Here is a 22,802-nt window from a genome sequence, read left to right on the forward strand (position 1 = left end):
CCTTACACTATCCTTATTTTTTGGATTCTTTTTTCTGTTTACTGTTCTGATTGGGTGTTTTCTGCATCCTTATATTCCAAATCACTGATTCGATTCTCGGCTTCATTCAATCTACTGTTTATTCCCTGTAAATTATTCTTTATTTCAATTAGTGTATCATTTATTTCTGACTGGTTCTTTTTTCTTATGGTTTCCATGTTATTTTTTATGCTGTTGAAGTTGTCAGTTCAACTGCTTTCCCCCTAAGTTCATTGAGCATCCTTATAATCAGTGTTTTGAACTGTGCATCTAGTAGATTGCTTGTCTCCATTTTGTTGAGTTCTTTTTTGTTCTGTTCTTTCATGTGAGAAATGTTTCTTTGTTTCTGCAGTTTTGGAGTCTCTCTGTGTTTGTTTCTATGTATTAGTTAGAGCTACTCTCTCTCCTGGGTTTGATAGAGTAGCCTAATGCAGTAGGTATCCTGTAGGGTCCAGTGGCACAGCCCCCCTGATCACCAAGCTGGGCATTACAGGTGCACTTCTCACCCCTGTGTGGGCTGTGTACACCCTTCTGTTTAAATTGAGTCTTGATTGCTGTTGGCAGGTGAATGGGTGGAATTTACCCCCAGGCCAATCAACTGCAAGGACTGGCTATGACCACCAATCATCGTGGAGGATCAGCTGTATAGGAGCCCACTCCATAGAGCAGGACTTACTTCAGCAGGACTCTGATGCCCACTGAGTCTGTCCCTTGAGTCTGCCACTTATGGAGGTGTTTGGGTAGTGGTGCTTTGAGATGGCCTAATGCACTAGGTATCCTGTAGGGTCCATTGGTGCCTTGACATGGTCTGAAGCTGTCCACCAGGTGCTCTGGCTCTTGGGCCTCCTAGGAGATGTAGGCAAAGGTCAGTTGCCACCTGTGTTCTGCCCATGGCCACCCAGCATGAGCTACAAAGCGATCTGAAGATGGCTGCCACTTGTGCTGGACTTTGAAATGCCCCAGTGAGGCCAAGTTGAAAACCAAGGCCAGCTGTTGCTAGTTCTGGGCCTGGGGTCACTTGTAAAGAGGTACAGGGCACATTGAGGCAGATGCTGATCGTCTGAGAGATTTTAAGAATATCTGAAGCATAAGCCAAGACAGGCCATTCAAATGGAAAAGACAGAGGTAACAGCTTTGGTAGATATGAAATTTGGGTGGGGTGCAGTCTCAGGGAATCATCAGGGCTGGGTTAACCATTTGAGCCAGGTTGATGGAGACTCAGATGTGTCCCCTCTTTACTGGCTCTGTGGGGGTTGGGCTCGTCAAAGGAACAGTGGTCTCTGTAGCACTTCTGTCATGGAGAAAGCTGCCAACCCCCAACTCTCTGATGCTGGACAATTCACTTCTTCTCCATATGTCTCTGGTGCTTTTCAAGCTGCTGCCCCAGCACTGGAGCTTAGAAGGAGTGAGTCTTAGTAACTCTATGTGTGGGTCCTTTAAGAGGAACTGCCTGGGACTCCAGAAGTCCTCTGTCTCTCTCACCCTCATTCCCTGCTGGTTTTTACAGCCTGAAGTTATGGGGACTTCTCTTTTGGCACTGGAATCCTGAGCTGGAGGACTGGTGTGGAGCTGGGACCCCTGGCTCCTCAGGGTGGATCTCTGCAGCCAAGATATCCTCCCAATTTTTATCTGCTACATGCGAGTGTGTGACCAGCCTGTTTTGCATCTCTGCTTCTCCTACCAGACTTGATGTGGCTTCTTCTTTAATTCCTAGTTGTAGGACTTTCATTCAGCCTGATTTCAGGCAGTTCTGAATGATGGTTGTTCTGTAGTTTAGTTGTAATGTTGATGTAGTTGGAGTTTTCTACCATCTTGACTAGAAGTGAAAAGGATTTTTTTTTTTTTTTTGCTTTAAAATATTTTATTTGTGAAAATCTTATCAGATCAATTGTAAAGCTGAATAAAATATCAGGTTTATAATTTTAATGATAAATGGCCACCTAGACATTAATTTTAGGAGAAATGAAAGTATTGTTCAGAGCAAACCGAAAGCCATTGCTATCTTCCCCAGCACAACTTTGTCCTCCCTTGTACTTTTCCCCTTTTCCCCACCTGGACAAATTCAAAATGACAACAAAGATTACATTACAAGGCAATGGGATAATGGATTTTAGAGGGAAAGAACTGAGGGTGGGTACGAGAGGAGAGGAGATGCTAAAGAGAAAGCTTGAGATTTTCAATTTTTTTGTGAGAAAATAAAAGTAATTGGGCCACTGGTGTATGTAGTAGTACTTTGGGATTATTCAAAGATTTTAAAGTTTTTGCTGTGATGTATAGTTTCACCCTCCTCCCCTTATCCCTGATAAATTTTATTATAAATAAATTTCTACACAGTCTTCAGTGAAGAGAAAAGGACAAAAGAGACCAAATAGAATTTTGGGTCTGTAGAAAAGAATGAACAACATCTGAAATGGTAAATACCTGTATAAATATAGAAAATTTTTGGTACTTCATCTATAATATACACACATAGAGAATATTGATATTTTAAGCAAAAAGTTAATATATGTGTGGATTATACCAAAGTAAGGAATACTGACTTTTAAGCAAAAATATTATTATGTTTGTGGTTTATACCAATGTAGATACAGAATTTAAAACTATGAGAATGGGAAAGGAAGGAAACAGAATTAAACTGTCATTAGTTTCATACACTGAATTAATATTCTCTTAATTGAAGAGAGGCTTTAATATCTTCAAGATGAATATTTTAATCTATAGCAACTCTTTAAAAATAACACAAAGAGAGATACTGTAAAAACAGTATATCTGCCCATGCAGGATTAGTGCTATGAAAATTGCCCTTGTACTGTAAACATCTAGAAAACAGGATTAATTATATGAAACAACTGTTTTCAGCCATTGGACAACAATCAGTACAGGGTGATGATCCTTGAGTGATGGAAAATAAATTATATGAGCTCTACAAGTGCCCTAGCATACTGCCTGTGGGCAGATTCTAAATTACAGCACAGAGTACGGAAACTCAAATAGAACCCAGGAGACTTTGGAGAAGGTAAGGCAACTAGAATCTGTGGGATAGAAAACTGGAGCAGTGCGCTCTATACAGAAATCTACAGAACTAAAAGATCTCTGGAGATCTATAGAAGGGTCCTCTAGACTCTTTTGTTGAATACTGATGTGCACATGCAAAGTATGAAACTCCACAATAGTGGGGAAAGTTACAGGGGAAATTAGTATGTTGAACAATTTCAGACGCTCACACAGTGCTGGTAATAATTGATATTTCCACTACACATAGTTGGAGAGACTGTTTAATACATGGGGGTAGAGTATTAGTCATAGACTAAAGGCCTCTCTAAACTGACCCTAACAAAGCTTAAAAACAAGTTTTGAAATTATCAAATTGCAAGTAACTTGATAGTGTGGCAAAACTAAGTCTTGATTGCCAGTAATTTAACTGTATGGCACAACTAAATCCAACACTCTTTAAAGAAACTCAGTGAAAACAGCACCCAGCAATAAAAATGTCCAGCATCAAATAAGAATTATTATGGCTACTAATCAAACAGGCTAATGACCCATAACCAGGAGAAACACCAGTCAATTGAAAGAAACCAGAAGTGAAGAATCATCTGAAATATTTCTGATGATAGAATTGTCAGACAAGAATGTTGAAACAGCTATTGTATATGTGTTTCTTGTGTTAAAAAAGGTACAATAAAACATGAATATGATAAAGAAAGCAATGAGTAATAGAAAAAAAGGACTCAAATAGAAAATTTGGAAATGAAAAGTACAATATCGAAAATGAAAGACAAATCATTGGATAGAATTAGCAGTTAGACACTCCAGAAGAAAAGATCATTGAACTTGAAGATAGATCAGAAGAACCTATTCAAAATGAAGTGCAAAGTGAAAAAAAAACTGGAACATTATGAATAGAAAGAACATCAGTAACCTGTGGCACAATATTAATTTGTGTAATGTATATATAATTGGAGTCCTAGGAAAGAGAGAGAGGTAGACAGAAAAGTTTCTTGAAGAAATAATGACCAAAAAAATGTCCAAATTTGATATAAACCTGCAGATTCAAGAACCTCAAAGAGTGCTAAGTAGACATGGTCTTCGTGCTCATCAGGATTGGACATTTTCAGAGCAACCGAAACGCAGCTTGTCCGCCCTGCGCCGCCTCCTGTGAAAAGCCTAAGCTGGCTGTGTAGGTACGAACTCAGGCCCCAACCAGACCAGAGAGCTCTCTCCTTTTGTCTCATAAGTGTGTCCACCACAGAGAATGCTAATTCATCAGCTGCCCACCTTAAGAGATTTAAGAACAAGGGTAAAGACAGTACAGAAATGAGGCATCGCTGAATAGAAGTTAACGTGGAGCTGGGAAAAGCTAAGAAGGATGAACAGATGCTGAAGAGGAGAAACGTAAGCTCTTTTCCTGATGATGCTACTTCTCCGCTGCAGGCAAACCGCAACAACCAGGGCACTATAAATTGGTCTGTTGAGGACATTGTCAAAGGCATAAATAGCAACAACTTGGAAAGCCAACTCCAAGCTACTCAGGCTGCAAGGAAACTGCTTTCCAGGGAAAAACAGCTACCCATACACAACATAATCCGGGCTGGTTTGATTCCAAAATTTGTGTCCTTCTTGGACAGCACCGAATGTAGTTCCATTCAGTTTGAATCTGCCTGTCTCTCACTAACATTGCTTCTGAGACATCGGAACAGATGAAGGCTGTAGTAGATGGAGGTGCTATCCCATCATTCATTTCTCTGCTGGCATCTTCCCACGCTAACATCAGTGAACAAGCCGTATGGGCTCTAGGAGACATTGCAGGTGATGGTTCAGTTTTCCGAGACTTGGTTATCAAGTATGGTGCAGTTGAACCACTGTTGGCTCTTCTTGCAGTTCCTGATATGTCATCTCTAGCATGTGGTTACTTACGTAATCTTACCGGGACACTTTCAAATCTTTGTCGCAACAAGAATCCTGCACCCCCATTAGATGCTGTTGAACAGATTCTTCCTACTTTAGTTTGTCTCCTGCATCATGATGACCCAGAAGTATTAGCAGGTAGCTGCTGGGCCATTTCCTACCTTACTGACTGTCCAAATGAATGGATTGAAATGGTTGTGAAAACAGGAGTTGTGCCCCAACTTGTGAAGCTCCTGGGAGCTACTGAACTGCCAATTGTGACTCTTGCACTAAGAGCCATAGGAAATATTGTCACTGGGCCAGATGAACAGACTCAGGTTGTGATAGATGCAGGAGCACTTGCTGTCTTCCCCAGCCTGCTAATGAACTCTAAGACCAATATTCAGAAGGAAGCTACGTGGACAATGTCGAACATCACAGCTGGCCGCCAGGACCAGATACAGCAAGTTGGGAATCATGGATTAGTCCCGTTCCTCGATGTTGTTCTGTCTAAGGCAGACTTTAAGACATTAAGACACAAAAGGAAGCTGTATGGGCTGTGACCAACTATACAAGTGGTGGAACAGTTGAACAGATTGTAAACCTTGTTCATTGTGGCATAATAGAACCATTGGTGAACCTCTTTCTTAACTGTGAAAGATACCAAAATTATTTTGGTTATTCTGGATGCCATTTTAAATATCTTCCAGGCTGCTGAGAAACTAGGTGAAACTGAGAAACTTAGTATAATGATTGAAGAATGTGGAGGTTTGGACAAAATTGAAGCTCTACAAAAACATGAAAATGAATCCGTATACAAAGCTTCATTGAACTTGATTGAGAAGTATTTCTCTGTAGAGGAAGAGGAAGATCAAAATGTTGTGCCAGAAACTACCTCTGATGGCTATACATTCCAAGTTCAGGACAGCACTCCTGGGACCTTTAAATTTTAGATTGTACAGCCGAGTCATAAAGTCTGGTTTGTTGTAAAAAAATAAAATAAAAAGCTAAGTAGAATAACCATAAATAAAATCATACCTGGGTACATAGTAATCAAACTGCTGAAACTCAGGATAGAGTTTTATATTCAGTAAACATATCTTTAAAAAAACAATTATTTCAGTCTAACAGAGATGAGAGAATTTATTGCCCTCAGATCTGGTCTATAAAAAAGGTTAAAGGAAGTTCTTCAGGCAAAAGGAAAATGATACCAGCCGGAAAGTTGAATGTTTACATAGAGTTTAAGAAATAGCAATTATGTTGATATGTTGTAAAGATATTTAACTCACTTTAAATCTCTTTAAAAGATCTTAGGTTTTATGACGTGAATGAGTGAAATGTATGACAAAAATATAACAAAGAATGGGAGGAAAAACGGAAGAATGCTGTTGTAAGATCTTTAGGTTAACTGGTACATTATTATTTGGAAATAGACTGTGTTAAGTATGTAAGTTGAAAATTGTATAGTAATGGCTAAAAAAGTACAAAGCAGAGATGATACAAATAATAATGTAGTTAAAGGACTGTTTAGAAAGCAACTTACTTTATTAAATGCTTATATTAGAGGAAAAGTTTCAAATCAATGGTCTAAACTATAGATCAACAAGTTTTGGCTTGTGGGTCAGATCCAATCTATCACCTGTTGTGTGGTTTGTGACCTAAGAAGAGCTTTTACATATTAAAGTGGCTGAAAAGTATCAAAAGGACACATGTGTTGTGACATGTGAACTCACAGTTTGAAAAGGAAATTAAAATTTTGGTAGGCAAGAAGCTTTATTGGAACATAGCCATACTCATTTGTTTATGTATTGTCTGTGGCCACTTTTCTGCTATATTTACAGTATAACTATTTGTGACAGACTGTATGGCCTGCAAGCCTAAATTACCTCCTTTATGACCATTCATAGAAAAAAATTGCTAATCCTGATTATGGCTCCTACAGATATTAAAACTATAATATGGGTGTATATTTCACTGTTAACACTTCTGTTCAATATTGAACTAGTGGTTGTAGAAAGTATGATAAGGCAAGAAAAATAAAATAGGCATAAAATTTAGAAAAGAAGTAAAATTGTTATTTACACATGACATGTTTGTGTATGAAAAAACAATGTGTCCCTAGCTGGTGTTGCTCAGTGGGTTGAGTGCCAGCCTGTGAATCAAAAGGTTGATGGTTCAATTCCCAGTCAGAGGACATGCCTGAGTTGAATGCCAGGTCCGTCCCCAGTTGAGGGCTTGGGAGAGGCAACCGGTGGATGTTTCTCTTGTACATCAATGTTTCTCTCCTTTTCTTTCTCCCTCCCTTTCCCTCTCTCTAAAAATAAATAAAGTCTTAAAAAAAAAAAAAAAAAAAAAGGAAACCCTGTAGACTCTATGGGAAAAAAATTCTAATAAGTGAATTTAGCAAAGGACTTTAGCAAAGTCAATATACAAATATCATTTGTAGTTCTTTATACAAGCAATGAACAATTTGAAAACTGAAATGAACAGTTTGAAAACGATCTTTTTTGAGTATTAAAAAAATACACCAAGTACCCTGGCTGGTGTTGCTCAGTTGGTTGAGCACTTGCCTAAGACAGATGCCTAGTTTGCAGACCAGGTCCTTGGTTGGGGGTGTGCGAGAGGCAATTGATTGATGTACTGTATCTCTGGAACACTGAAGTTTTTCTTCCTCTTTCTCACTCTCTTCCCATCTCTCTAAAATTAAATAAATAAAATCTTTAAAAATACACCAAATACCTATGAATAAATCTAAGGATATGCTCTCAACATGAAAAGATACAGAATGTTGCTAATGTAAGTTAAAAAAATACTTAGATAAATGGTTATATACCATATTCATGGGTTGGAAGACTCAGCATTATTAAGATGGAGTTCTCCCTAAACTGATCTATAGATTTAGTGCAATCTTTGTAGGCTTTGTTTGATCAAATAGAAAAACTGATTTTATGAATTTATTGAAATGCAAAGCACTTGAGAGAGAGAGAGAGAGAGAGAGAGAGAGAGAGAACTCATGGGCATGGACAACAGTGTGGTGATTGTGTGTGGAAATGGAAGGGGGTATAGAGAGGTTAAGTGGTAGTGGAAAAATGCAATAAAAAAGGAATAGACAAAATAGTTTTGAAAAAGAACAGAGTTGGAGGCTTTTTGTTTCCTGATATGAGGATTTTTCATAAAGTTACAGTAATCAAGATAGTGTGGTATTCCATAAGGATAGACATATATGTAGATCAGTGGTATATAAAAATGGACTTAGATTTTTCTCCCTAAGTGCAAAACCAATCCAGTGGGAGAACGACAAATATTGATCCTACATGATATCTATAAGGAAGACAATGAACTACCACCTCAATTCCTTACACAGAAACAAATTTGCAATGGTTGATATATTTACAATGCAAAAGCAAAAACCATGTAACTTCTCTACTGTCTCTCACCTCATAGCAAATTCTCAATACTTAGTGGCTTGAAGCAACATTTATTACATTACAGTTAGCCTGTGTCAGGATCCCAGGAGGACTTAGCTAGGTAACTCTAGTACAGAGTCTCTCGTGCGGTTGTAGTCAAAATGTTAGCATGAGTGCAGTCATCTGATGGCTTGATTGGGGCTGGAGAATCCCCATCTATGATGCCTTGTTTCCAATGACTTGGTCAGAGATATCAGCTTTTCACAGGCTGTTGACAGGTGCCAAGTGAGCCTGTCACTAGTGCTGCTTGAGTGTCCTCATAATGGCAGCTGGCTTCCCTTAGAGTGAGTGATCCAAGAGTGAGCACAAGGAGGAAGGTACATTGCCTTTATGGCAAAGTCTTGGGAGTCACATGCCATTATTTCCACCATATTCATTACTTCAGCCCACATTTAAGGGAGGAGGAATTAAGTCTCACTATGGGAAGCCGGGGTGCTTGGTGGTGTCAAATGTAGCTCAGCCCCAGATTTGGAAAACCACTGGGAGCATGGCAGCACACAGGACCCACTCCACACACCGGTTCTCCTGTGGGGAACCAGGCCTGCGTTTCTATAATAGCTTAAAAGCTTGCTTTCTGCTAAAGGACCTCGTCATCCTGGGCTGAGAACAACAGATGTTCAGCGTGTAACCTTAAAGCAGTTTCTTAGGGCCTGTTCTGAGCCAATTTTTAAGAACAGAATGTGGCTAGATGAGTTATCCTTATCATCCATGCATGTGTAACATTCTTTTCTTTGTTATATAAAAGTAATAATCACATAAGGCAATAATTGGCACAATGATTCATAACTTTCTTGGATGTAATCCACCTAAAGAATTAATAAAAGCCTGTTAAGGCAAGGGCAAACTGCGCTTTCTCTTCTAGAAAGTGGCCAGTTTTGTCCCCTCTTCTCCACAGGATTCTTGCAGTCCATGTGCATTTATTCATTTCATTCACAACGCCATGGACCTGCCATGGTTGGAGGTCCGCGACACCTCACCTCTTTCTAAAATTTCTTTGTTTTTCTATTATAGTTGTCCCATTTTTTCCCCCATTGCTCTCCTTTGCCCCACCCACCTCCCCCTTCTCCCACAGTCAATCCCCACCCTGTTGTCCATGTCCATGGGTTATTTATACTAGTTCCTTGACTAGACCCACCCCCTCCTTTTCCCCCTTTTCCCCTTCCCCCTTCCCTCTGGTCACTGTCTTTTATTTCCCTTGCCCAAGGAGATATATCAGAAAAAATATTGCTAAGAGAAATGTCAGAGATTTTACTGTCAATGTTTTCTTCTAGGACTTTTTTTAATGGATGGGGAAAGGATTATTTATTTATTTATTTATTTATTTATTTATTTATTTATTTATTTTTTACCCTAATCTACTTTTTAAAATTGTTGTTCTATTACAGTTGTCCCATTTTTTCCCATTGCTCTTTCCTATCCTGTCCACTTGCCCCTCTCCCTCAGTCAATCCCTGCCCTGTTGTTGTTCATATCCATGGGTCATTTATACTAGTTCCTTGACTAGCCCCTTCCCCTTCTTTCCCTCCTTATCCCCCTCCCCCCTTCCCTCTTCTCATTGTCAGTCTGTCCCTTGTTTTTATGCGTCTGGTTCTATTTTGCTCATTTGTTTGTTTTGTTCATTAGGTTCCTTTATTATGTGAGAGCACATGGTATTCAATGTCTTTTGCTGCCTGGCTTATTTCACTTAAGCGTAATACTCTCTAGTTCCATCCATGTTGTTGCAAATGGTAGGAGTTCCTTCTTTCTTTCTGCTGCATAGCATTCCATTGTGTAAATGTACCACTGAATTTTGATCCACTCATCCGCTGATGGGCACTTAGGCTGTTTCTAGCACTTCACTATTGTAAATAGTGCTGCTATGAACATAGGGGTGCATAGGTTCTTTTGAACTGGTGTTTCAGGATTCTTCAGGTATAATCCCAGCAGTGGAATCACTGGATCAAAAGGCATTTCCATTTTTAGTTTTTTGAGGAAATTCCATACTGATTTCCACAGTGGCTGTACCAGTCTGCATTTCCACCAACAGTGCAGTAGGATTCTCTTTTCTCCACATCCTCACCAGCACTCGTTGATTTGTTTATGATGGCCATTCTGACTGGTGGGAGGTGGTATCTCATTGTGGTTTCGATTTGCATCTCTCTGGTGGCTAGTGATGTTGAGCATTTTTTCATATGCCTATGGGACCTCTGTATGTCCTCTTTGGAGAAGTGTTTGTTCAGGTCCTTTGCCCATTTTTAATTAGATTGTCTGTCTTTCTGGTGTTGAGTCATATAAGGTCTTTATATATTTTGGAGATCAAACCCTTGTCTGAGGTATCATTTAAGCCTCACTTCTTAGAGGATGATTAGGAACTTTTTTCTATAAATGGTCAAAAAGGAAGTAATTTAGGCTTTGCAGGCCATGCAGTCTGTCACAAATAGTTATACTGTATCAAAGAACTTGTGGACATATTTTAAAACTGCCATAGCTTCTGGAAAAAAAAAAGAAAAATATCCTAATGACTTTATATACTTATGAAGTATTCAAAGATTTCTTGGGTAAGATACTAAGAGAAAAAAAGATACATAAAAGGAAAAAATGATAAATTGGACCTCAACTAAATTAACATTGTTGTCCATTAAAAGATACCACTAAGAAAATAAGTAGGTAAGTATAGAGAGGGAAAACAATACTTCGAGCACATTTGTCTATCAGATGACTTGTATCTGGGGTATATGAAGAACTGCAATAACCCAATAGCAAAATGAGGGAAAGAGGAATAACTGACTAATGTAGTGAGGCAAAGATGTGAACAGACTTTTCCCCAAAGAGGCTATATTAATGGCCAATAAACACTTGCAAAGGTACTAAACATCACTTAGCGGGGAAATTCGAAGTCAACTCACATTTAACACCTTCTAGAATGAATAACAAGAGAAAGACTGAAGAGACAAAATGGGGATGATGTGATACAACTGGAACTCATACATTGCTGGTGGATATGCAAAATGGTACAGTTACTTTGGAGGACTGATTGACAGTTTCTAATGAAATTTAACATATTATCCTGTCACTTGGCAATTCTACTCCTAGATATTTAATGAAGAGAAATGAAAACGTGTACAAAATTATGAATCGAAGAACATTCAAAGCAGTCTTATTCATAATAGCCAAAAATTGGAAACAACTGAAATGTCCATCTATAGGAAAAATTGATTGAAAAATTGTGGTGTATTTACAGTACTCACAACCAATACAACTAACAGGACAGATGACTATCATGTTAAGCAAAAGAAACTAGACGTAAATAAACATTTTACTGTATGGTTCATATGAAGCCCAAGGAGAAAAGCAAAACTCTTCCAAAGTGGTTGAAATCAGAAAATAATTGAGGGTTCTGATAGAAATCAGAAAATAATTGTTGGTTGGAATGAGAGGAAAACTGTTTAGAAAGAGACACGAAAAAACTTCCTAAGGTCCGTGGAAATGATCTGTATCTTGTTTCGGGTGATGGTTACGTGAGTGTAGATAATTGTTAGTAGTCATAGAACAGAGCTCTTAAGACCTGTGCCTATTATTAAATGCTTAATTATATCTCAGAATTTAAAAACTAGTAAACAAGAGTCTAGGGGAAGAATGTTTAAGGCTGAGGGAACTAAAGGTGTGCAGCGGTGCTGAGGTATACTTTGGGATATTAAAGGTGAAAGGAAGAAAGTACTAGGGTTTAGGTCAGGAAGGTAGCTGCAGTTTGTTTTATTTACTCCTTAACTTGCTAAGCAACAAGATTTTGAATAGAATATTTAATTTTTTGGAAGTTCAGCATCTCATTGCCAGATCATTAAAAGAGAGAGAAAGGGGATCAGATGTTGGGATGGGTGGGGGAGGGCTGAAAAAAAAAAAGAGAGAAAGGAAGGGAGCGAGGAAGAAAGACTGTATCAGGTATGAAGGAAGCAGGGGATTTAAAAGAGAGAAATGTCTTCCTAAAAGCCATTTTTTATTCACCTCATTATTAAGTTTATATTGAACTTTTCAAGTAGAATTATTTGATAATGATGAAGTTTTGTGTTTTTCATACCCTCTAGATAAGTCAGTGCTTTTGTGTGTATCTTGCATATGACTCGATGGCAGGGATCTAGCTTAGATTCTGTCTCTACAGCTGTGCAAAGACAGAAAACCAGAGAGGCAGTATGGTACAGTGGTTAAGAACTTAGGCTCTGTAGTTTGATTTTCTGCATTCTAGTCCTGCTCTACTGTAGGCTGAATGACTGGGCAAGTTCCTTAATTTTTGTAAACCTCCGTTTTTTTAGTTGGCCAGAGGGGAAGAAGGGAGACCAGTGTGAGCCAGAGGAGTAGCAGATGAAGGTGGAGAAAACTGGTCAGATTCTGAGTGAATTTTGTGATGAGACTGAAAGGACTGATGACAAATTGGAGGTATGAAAAAAAATCAATCAATGATGCCTGATGAACTGGAAGGAAGGAATTGCCGTCTGTTGAGCTGAGTACAACTTTTTACAAAGGAATGTCAGGGCTTAAGCTGCAAAGATTTTTTTCCCCTTTATTTTCTTTGTTTTGTTTTTCGTCTTTTATAGGGGGTAGGTGGAGTTGAGAGCAAGAAGAGAGGTTGGCAGGCAGACCCCTGGGACCCTTTTTATGCTTATGAGATCATAATTAGTAGTTTAGTACTTTTGATAATACATGGTATGTGAGAGAGGGAGTGAAGTGTTATATTTTAGGATTTCTCCTACCACCTTCCTTAGAAAGCATGAGCCTCAGGCTAGTTGACATTCACTGTCTGAGACATTTTATAGAAAAATTGGATCCAAGATATCCACAGCTTAATTATCCAGAACCTGACAGCCAAACTCTATTTTATTCCTTTTAATGCTAAACAAGTTAGTACTTTTTTTCTACCTTATGTATTCTTTATTGTGAGAGCCCCAAATGTGTGTTAATGGTCTTAGGTACAATTCAACCTAATTTCAGTTAGTGTTTATTTAAACATTTTACAGGAAAACTGTACAGAATTTTTTTCTTTTACTCTTAAATTGTTCCTGTTATTGTAATGTTACTGATAAAAGGTATTAGGAGGTACACTCTCCACTAATAGATCATTTATTCATGTATTTATATGGTTCTTAACTGGGGTGATAGAATTTATCTCCAACTGAGACACTTTTAAGAGTGAAAAGGGAAACTGACTATACAGGACACCAGATAAGCATACACTTAAACTAGAACTATTCTGGACAAATCTGAATGTATAGTTACCCTATTCTTAAAGCAAAAAAGCAGCTAGATTATGGTTCTGTTACTGTTTAAATGCTTGGACATTACTGGGAGGAGACAGGTGAAGGTGGGAGGGAGAAATTCCCACTAAGAAGTTCACTGCACTGCACTGGTGATGAGAACCTGGTTACAGATACCTCACAAAAAAACCACACTATTGCAAAGGAAATCAAAGTTTATACAAGGAGATTTAAGCAATCAATTGTCTTCTCACAGGTTTGTTTTAGTAACTATTACTTCAGAAAAAAGAATGTGTAATAGCTTAAAATTTCAGTTGCTTTCATTTTTGAGGGACAAATAATGCATTTTATATGTTCATAAGTCACATAAAATGTGGGAGTGTTCTATCATTTTTAGATAAGAAATTCAAGTATTATAATTTTGTTAACTATTAGTAATTTTTTTTTTTTTTATTTTGAAAGTACTTTTTTTAAAGCTGGGGACAATGAAACAAGGAAGGGCTTAGAATAGAAGAAGCAACAAGAGAGAGACTAGGTGGGTCTACTTTGGTTCTTTGAGAAATAGAAGTCACAGTGACAGAAATCAGACACTGCAGGGTTGCTGTTAGCTCACTGAAAATCAGAAAATGTGGCCTTGGGGACAGATTCAGAGGTTTAGCTGGGAGGAGCTGTCACTGCCCATTGCTACCCTGGTTGCAAGTCTAATGGGGAACCTTAGAGTTTAGGAGATGCACACCTGAGTGGGGAAAAAAGCGTAAGTATGTTCCTAAGAGGGGAAAACACAACTATTAGTAATTCTTCTTTATTATGTTTTATTGATTATGCTATTACAGTTGTCCCAATGTTTCCTCCTTAGTCTCCTTAGCCCACACCTCCCATTTCCTCAGGCAATCCCCACACCTGTGTTCATGTTCATGGGTCATGTGTATAAGTTCTTTGGCTTCTCCATTTCCTATACAGTACTTTACATCCCCATGACTATTCTGTAACTACCAATTCGTGCTTTTTAATACCTTCAACTTATCCTCTAATTCCCCAAACCCCTCGCATCTGGCTACCATAAAACCTTTCTCCATTATCTATGATTCTGTTTTTGTTCTACTTGTCTGCTTAGTTTGTTTTTCTGGATTCAATTTTTGATTGATATGTATTTATTGCCATTTTATTGTTCATAGTTTTGATCTTCTTCTTAAATAAGTCCCTTTAACATTTCATATAATAATGGTTTGATGATGATGAACACCTTTAGCTTTTTCTTGTCTGGGAAGCTATCTGCTCTTTGATTCTAAATGATAGCTTTACGGGATAAAGTAATCTTGGTAGTAAATCCTTGCTTTTCATTACCTTGCATATTCCTTGCCAGTCTTTTCTAGCCTGCAAAGTTTCTTTTGAGAAATCAGCTGACAGTCGTATAGGAACTACCTGCTTTTCTTTTCCTGCTTTTAAGATTCTCTCTTATTTTTAACCTTTGGCGTTTTGATTATGATGTTTCTTGGTGTGTTCCTCTTTCAGTCCAACTTGTTTGGGACTCTCTGTGCTTCTTGGACTCATATGTCTATTTCCTTCTCCAAATTAGGGATGTTTTTCTCCATTTTTTGGCTCTTCCTCTTCTGGCACCCCTATGATTTGGATATTGGCACTTTTGGAGATGTCCCAGAGTCTTCTTAAACTCTCATTTAAAAAAAAAAAAGTATTTATTTATTTTTAGAGAGGGGGAAGGGAGGGATAAAGAGAAGGAGAGAAACATCAGTCTGCGGTTGTCTCTCACACACCCCCAGCTGGGGACCTGGCCCACAACCCAGGCATGTGTTCTGACTGGGAACCAAACCAGCAACCCTTCGGTTCACAGGCCAACACTCAATCCACTGAGCCACACCAGCCAGGGCTCCTCGTTTTTTTTTTGTTTTTTTTTTGAATTCTTGTTTCTCCTTTTTGTTTTGGTTGAATGTTTCTTTCTTCCTTATGTTCCAAATCATTGATTTGAATCCTGGGTTCCTTCCCATTGTTGTTGGTTCCATGTATAGTTTTCTTGATATCACTTTGTATAACTTTCACTTCTTTATTTTGTGGCCATACTCAAATCATTTCTCTGAGCATCATTATTACCAGTGTTGTGAACTCTGCATCTGATAGGTTGACTATCTCCTTTTGGCTTGGTTCTCCCTCTGGAGCCTTGATTTGCTCCCTCTTTTGGGCCATACTTCTCAGTCTCCTGAACTTGACAGGCTTCCTGTGTTTGCCTCTGTGTATTATATTAGGTAGAGTTACGGCTCCTGTTATGTTCTAAGGGGTGGAGCCTTAGGTATTTGTCAGTGCAAGGTGACCCATTTCACCACTTTGTGGTGGTGTATGTGGGGGAGGGGCCAGAGAGGGGACAGTGCTGCTTGTTCGGCACTCACCGCGTTTTCAGTCACTTTACCTGCTTCCCGTTTGCAACTGGCACTTCTCTAGCTGTCGTCCTGGTGATGGTTCCCAGAGTGGGTGGGTTTGTGTACATTCTAGGACCATGGAGGCCCTCTATAAGAACTCTCCTGAGAGATGGGCTGTTTCTTCTGTCACCCCAACCCCCTCTGGTTTTCACAGCCAGAAGCTACAAGGCTTTATTTTTCCAGCGCTGGAACTGGGAGCTGTGCAGTCTAACCTGGGGCTGGGATTGCTCCCCAGGTGTCTCTCCTGCCTTTTAAAATGTGAGACCACTCAATCTTCTGGCTGACAACAGCTGCTGCCTTGTCCCCACCACCGCCACCACACTGTGTCCTCTTCGCCTTGGCTTCCCATCTCTGCCACTCCTACCTGTCTGGATGAACACTTCCCCTTTATATTTTTGGTTGTTGGACTTCCATACAGTTTGATTTTCTGGCAGGTATCGTTTTCTTGTGTGTGTTTTATTTTATTTTATTTTTATTGTTTTTGTATTACTATTGTCCCACTTATTCCCTCATTGCTAACCCCCACCCAGCCCACCCCTTCTCCCACAGTCAATCCCCACCCTGTTGTCCGTGTTCATGGGTTATTTATACTAGTTCCTTTACTTAATCCTTCCCCTACTTACCTCCCTTCCTTCCTTACCCCTCCCCCCTGATAACTGCTACTCTGTCCCTTGTTCAATTTTGTTCATTTGTTTGTGTTGTTCATTAGTCTCCTGTAGCAGGTGATATCATATAGTATTTTTCTTTCATTGCCTGGCTTATTTCGCTAAGCATAACTCTTTACTTCCATCCATGTTGTTGCAAATGGCAGGAGTTCATTCTTTCTTTCTGCTGCTGCATAGCATTCCATTGTGTAAATGTACCACAGTTTTTTAATCCTCTCATCCACTGATGGGCACTTAGGCTGTTTCCAGCACTTGGCTATTGTAAACAGCTCTGCTATGAACATAAGTATGCATAGATCTTTTGAATTGGGGTTTCAGGATTCTTCGGGTATAATCCTAGCAGTGGAATCTTTGGTTCAAAAGGCAGTTCCATTTTTATTTTTTTGAGGACATTCCATACTGTTTTCCATAGTGGCTGCGCCAGTCTGCATTCCCACCAACAGTGCAGTATCGTATCGGCAGCCGTCCGTCTCGAGAGACGATGGTGTAGCTTCTTAAGAGTCTATCTGCACCGCCGAGAATGGCTGTGCAGTCCGACTCGGGAGTGACACGGTATCTGTCTCCTCCCGTGTTGAATCGACATCTTGCGATGACGCTGGAGTGTCCTCTCCAGTGAAGCTGAAGCTACAGAGCCTGGGCAGGGTGATATGGAGGGTCTGCTGTTGCCCATGCAGCAGACCCCCCCTCTCTTCGCAGCTGAAGGGTCCAAGGGAAAGACGGAGTCAATACAGCTTGGCTTCAGGTGCGCCGCAGGAGTTGCCGGTGTTGACTACAACGTCAAACCGCCTTAGGGACTCAGGCTCCGGATTTTCTGTCGGGGTTTACTCCCTTAGCCTTTCCCCTCAAGAGGTATGCCGCAAGGCAGCGGAGGTTTTTTGGAGTCAGAGTTTTCCTTCTCTAATGTGCCCTGACTGGAAGATCGAACCAGCGACACTTAGCTCGCAGGCTGACGCTCAATCCACTGAGCCAAAACAACAGTGCAGTAGGCTTCCCATTTCTCCACATCCTCACCAGCATTTGTTGTTTGTTGATTTGTTGGTGATGGCCATTCTGACTGGTGTAAAGTGGTATCTCATTGCGGTTATTTGCGTCTCTCTTATGGCTAGTGACGTTGAGCATTCTTTCATATGCCTATGGACCCTCTGTGTATCCTCATTGGAGAAGTGTTTGTTCAGGTCCTTTGCCCATTTTTTAATTGAGCTGTCTGTCTTCTTGGGGTTGAGACTTGTAAGTTCTTTATATATTTTGGAGATCAATCCCTTGTCTGAGATATCATTGGCAAATATGTTTTCCCATATGGTTGGTTTCCTTTTCATCTTGCTGATGTTTTCTTTTGCTGAGCAGAAACTCTTTAGTTTGATGTAGTCCCATTTGTTTATTCTTTCCTTTATTTTCCTTGCCTTAGGAGATATATCAGTGAAAATATTGTTACATGGGATATCTGAAATTTTCCTGCCTATGTTTTCCTCTAGGACTTTTATGGTGTCACGTCTTACATTTAAGTCTTTGATCCATCTTGAATATATTCTGGTGAGTGTTGTAACTTGGTGGTCTAATATCATCTTTTTGCATGTCCCTGTCCAGTTCTCCCAGCACCACTTGTTGAAGAGACTTTTCTCACTCTATTTTATGTTCCTTCCCTATTTGTTGAATATTAGTTGACCATAGAGGCCTGGCTTTATTTCTGGGCTCTCTATTCTGTTCCATTGATTTAGATGTCTATTCTTATGCCAGTACCAGGCTGTTTTGATTACAGTGCCCTTGTAGTATAGTTTGATGTCAGGTATTGCTCTTCCTCCTATTGTGTTCTTCTGTTTCAAGATTGCTTTTGCTATTAGGGGTCTTTTTTGGTTCCATATACATTTTTGAAGTATTTGTTCTAGGTCTGTGAAATACATTGCTGGTATTTTAGTAGGGATTGCATTGAATCTATATATTGCTTTGGGTAGTATGGACATTTCAATGATGTTGATTCTTCCCACCCATGAACATGGTATATGTTTCCATTTATTTGTATTTTCCTTAATTTCTTTCTTCAGTGTTATGTTATGTAGTATTCTGAGTATAGGTCTTTTATCTCTTTGGTTAAATTTATTCCTAGGTACTTTATTTTTCTTGTTGCTGTAATGAATGGAATTTTATTTTTCTAGTTTCTATCTCTGATATTTTATTGTTGGTGTATAGAAATGCCTTTGATTTCTGAATATTGACTTTGTACCCTGCTATTTTGCCAAATTCACTTATTAAGTTGAGTAGTTTTTTCACAGAATCTAGGTTTTTATATGTACACGATAATGTCATCATCAAATAATGACAGTTTTACTTCTTCTTTTCCAATTTGAATGCCTTTTATTTCTTTTTCTTCTCTGATTGCTGTGGCTAGAACTTCCAGTGGAGGGAGTGGATATCTTTGTCTTGTTCCTGTTCTCAGGTGGAATGTTTTCAGTTTTTGTCCATTGAGTATGATGTTGGCTTCGGTTTTCTCGTATATGGCCTTTATTATGTTGAGGTACGCTCCCGCTATTCCCATTTTGCTGAGTGTTTTCATCATAAATGGGTGTTGTACTTTATCAAATGCCTTTTCAGCATCTGTTGATACGATCACGTGTTTTTTGTCTTTCATTTTGTTTATGTGGTGTATTTCATTTATTGATTTGTGAATATTAAACCATCCTTGCATCCCTGGGATGAATCCCATTTGATTATGATGTATGATCTTTTTAATGTGTTGCTGGATCCAGTTTGCCGATATTTTGTTGAGGATTTTAGCATCTATGTTTATCAGTGATGTTGGCCTGTAGTTTTCTTTCTTTGTTGTGTCTTAACCTGGTTTCGGAATTAGAGTAATACTGGCTCAATAGAAAGAGTTTGGGAGTCTTCACTCTTCTTGGATTTTTTTGAATAGTTTGAGAAGGGTAGGCTTTAGTTCTTTCCTAAATGTTTTGTAAAATTCGCCTGTGAAGCCATCCAGTTCAGGGCTTTTGTGTACCTGGAGTTTTTTGACTGCTTCAATTTCACTCTTTGTTATCAGTCTGTTCAGGCTCTCTGCTCCTTCTTGATTTAGTTTTGGAAGACTGTTTGTTTCTAGGAATTTGTCCATTTCATCTAGGTTGTCAAGTTTCTTGCCATATAGTTGTTTGTAGTAATTTCTTACAATCCTTTGTATTTCTGTGATATTGGTTGTGATTTCTCCTATTTTGTTTCTGATTTTGTTTATTTGGGTCCTCTCTTATTTTCTTGATGAGTCTGGTTAAAGGCTTTTGGATTTTGTTTATATTTTCAAAGAACCAGGTCCTACTTTTGTTGACCTTTTGAATTGTTTGTTTAGTCTCTATGTCATTTAATTCTGCTCTCATCTTGATGATTTCCTTCATTCTACTCCCTCTGGGTTTGTTTGTTGTTGTTCTAGTTCTTGCAGCTGCAAAGTTAGATATTTTATTTGAGATTCTCTATCCTTTTTAGGTAGGCCTGTACTGCTATAAACTTTCCTCTCAGGACTGCTTTTGCTGTGTCCCATAGATTTTGGGCTGTTGTGTGCTCACTATCATTTGTTTCCAGAAACTTATTGATTTCTTCCTTGATGTCATGGTTAACCCATTCAGTATTTAATATTATGTTATTCATTCTCCATGAGTTTGAATGTCTTTGAATGTTTTTCTTGAGATTGATTTTTAGTTTCAAGGCATTGTGATCTGAGAAGATGCTTGATATAATTTTAATTTTCTTGAACTTGTCGAGGCTTGTTTTGTGTCCTACCATGTGGTCTACCTTTGAAAATGTCCCATGTGCATTTGACAAGAATGTATATTTTGCTTCTTTTGGGGTGAAAAGTTCTATATATATCAATTAAGTTCACTTTGTCAAAAGTGTTGTTCAGTGCCTCAGTATCCTTGGTGTTTCTTTGCTTTGAATATCTGTCCATTGTTGACAATGGGGTGTTAAAGTTCCCTACTATGAGTGTGTTGCTGTTGATATATTTTTTGTAGTCTTCCAATATTTTTCTTATATATTTAGGTGTACCTATGTTGGGTGCATAGGTTTATCAGGGTTACATCTTCTTGATGGATTGTTCTCTCAAGTATTATAAAATGTCCTTCTTTGTTTCTTTTTATGGCCTTTTCTGTGAAATCTGTTTTGACTGATATAAGTATTGCTACCCCAGCTTTTTTTTCACATCCATTTGCTTGGAATACTTTTTTCCATCCCTTCTCTTTTAGTTTGTGTAAATCTTTTGTTTTGAGGTGTTTCTCTTGTAGACAGCATATATGTGGGTCATATTTTCATATTCATTTCGCTACCCTATGTCTTTCGATTGGAGCATTTAATCCATTTAGGTTTAAGGTTATTATTGACAGGTACTTATTTATTTCCCTTTGTATCTGTGTTCTTCTCTCTCTCTCTCTCTCTCTTTCTCTCTCTCTCTTCTTTTTCTTACAGCATTCCCTTTAGCATCTCTTGCAATGCTGGTTTGGTGGAGATGTATTGTTTTAGTCTTCCTTTGTCTGGGAAACTCCTTATTTCACCTTCCATTTTGAAAGACAGCCTTGCTGGGTAGAGTAGTCTTGGTTGTAGACCTTTGTTTTTCATTGCTTGAAATATTTTTTGCCATTCCCTTCTGGTTTGTAGTGTTTCTGTTGAGAAATCTGTTGATAGCCTTATCAGAACTTCCTTGTATGTTATTTGCTGTTTTTCTCTTGCTGCCTTCAGGATTCTCTCTTTATCTTTGAATGTTGCCATTTTAATTATGATGTGCCTTGGAGTAGGCCATTTTGGGTTCATCTTCATTGGGACCCTCTTTGTTTCCTGGACTTGTGTGACTTTTTCTCTCATCAAGTTAGGAAAATTTTCTGTCATTATTTTTTCAATCAGGTTTTCTATCCCATGCTCCTCTTCTTTTCCTTCTTTTATCCCTATGATACAGATGTTGTTTCATTTCATGTTGTACTGCAGTTCTCTTAAACCCTCTTCATTTTCTTGTTTCGATTTTTTTTTTTACATTGCCCTCTAACTCAGTGATCCAATCCTCTGCTTCATTTAGCCTGCTTTTGATGGATTCTACTGTGTTCTTCAGTTCAGAAATTGTATTCTCCATTTCTTCCTGGTTCTTAGTGATAGTTTCTGTGTCCTTTTTTAACGCTGGTGTAGTTCTCAGTAAGTTCTTTGTAGGTTCTCTGGAGTTCTTTGTAGTTTCCCTGGAGTTCTTTGTAGGTCTCCTGGATTCGTTGTAGTTTTGAGTTTGTCAAGTTAATTGAGCTTCCTTAATACTATTGTTTTGAATTCCTTATCTGATAGTTTGCTCACTTCTATTTTATCTGTATCTCCTTCTGGGAATTCCTCCTTTCCTTATGGTGGGGTGTTGTTTCTGTTTGGTGGGGTGTTATTCCGCCTCCCCATTTTGGGCACTGGTCATGCTTCTGCTTCTTAGATTGATCTGCTTTTATTTTCTGCCTTTATGGTGTGAACTTCTTGTATACAGTTGTTAAGCTGCTGCCTCCAGCTGATGCCACTTGGAGGGGAGCAGTCTGCTTAAGCGATTTCTCCCGTAGCAGTTGGGATGATTCTGTACTGGGACCTAGCCTGCTGCTCTCCCAGCTCTTTCTCAAGAGCCAGCACCCAAAACCTATTACAAAGTGCCTCTAGTTCACTTCACCGTCCACTGGCCTCAGCCAGGGCCACGTGCACTCCCTCTCTCTGTCCAGGGATGGGTTCACCCATTGTGCACTGGGGTGGGTGGGTCCAAGGCGGACCTGTTGCTCGCTTGTTCCTGCAGAGGCAGAGGCCTCTGTGCACTGGTAGGCAGGTTTGTTGTGGGCGTATTGGAGTGGCCAGTGTGTTCATTTTGCACCTGTTGGGGTGGGCCTGGGTGGCGCCTGGGCGCAGAGGCTGTCGTGTTGTTTTTGTGCCAGTTGAGGGGAGGCCGCAGGCTCCTGTGCACAGCAGCCGGCGCATTGGTTTCGCGCCTGTTGGGGCAGGCCCCGGTGGCACTTGTGCCCAGCGGCCAGTAAGTTGATTTTGTGCCTGTTAGGGCGGGGCCATGGGCATTTGTCTGTTTTCTTGTTTTGAGGTAGTTGTAATCTTTATGATTGTATGATAAAGTAAACATGTCCACCTA

General features: G+C 39.2%; 1 protein-coding gene and 1 pseudogene across 6 annotated transcripts in view; both read left to right on the forward strand.

Annotated features, from left to right (window-relative positions):
* Window positions 1–22,802, forward strand: part of SHLD2 (shieldin complex subunit 2) — a 206,886-nt gene that overhangs the window by 62,814 nt on the left and 121,270 nt on the right. The gene's annotated exons all lie outside the window — the stretch shown is intronic.
* On the forward strand, window positions 4,101–5,859 carry LOC150010429 (importin subunit alpha-1 pseudogene; annotated as a pseudogene).

The sequence above is a fragment of the Furipterus horrens genome, unplaced genomic scaffold, assembly GCF_987537825.1.
Source record: "Furipterus horrens unplaced genomic scaffold, mFurHor1.1.pri manual_scaffold_5, whole genome shotgun sequence".
Classification (NCBI taxonomy): Eukaryota; Metazoa; Chordata; class Mammalia; order Chiroptera; family Furipteridae; genus Furipterus; species Furipterus horrens.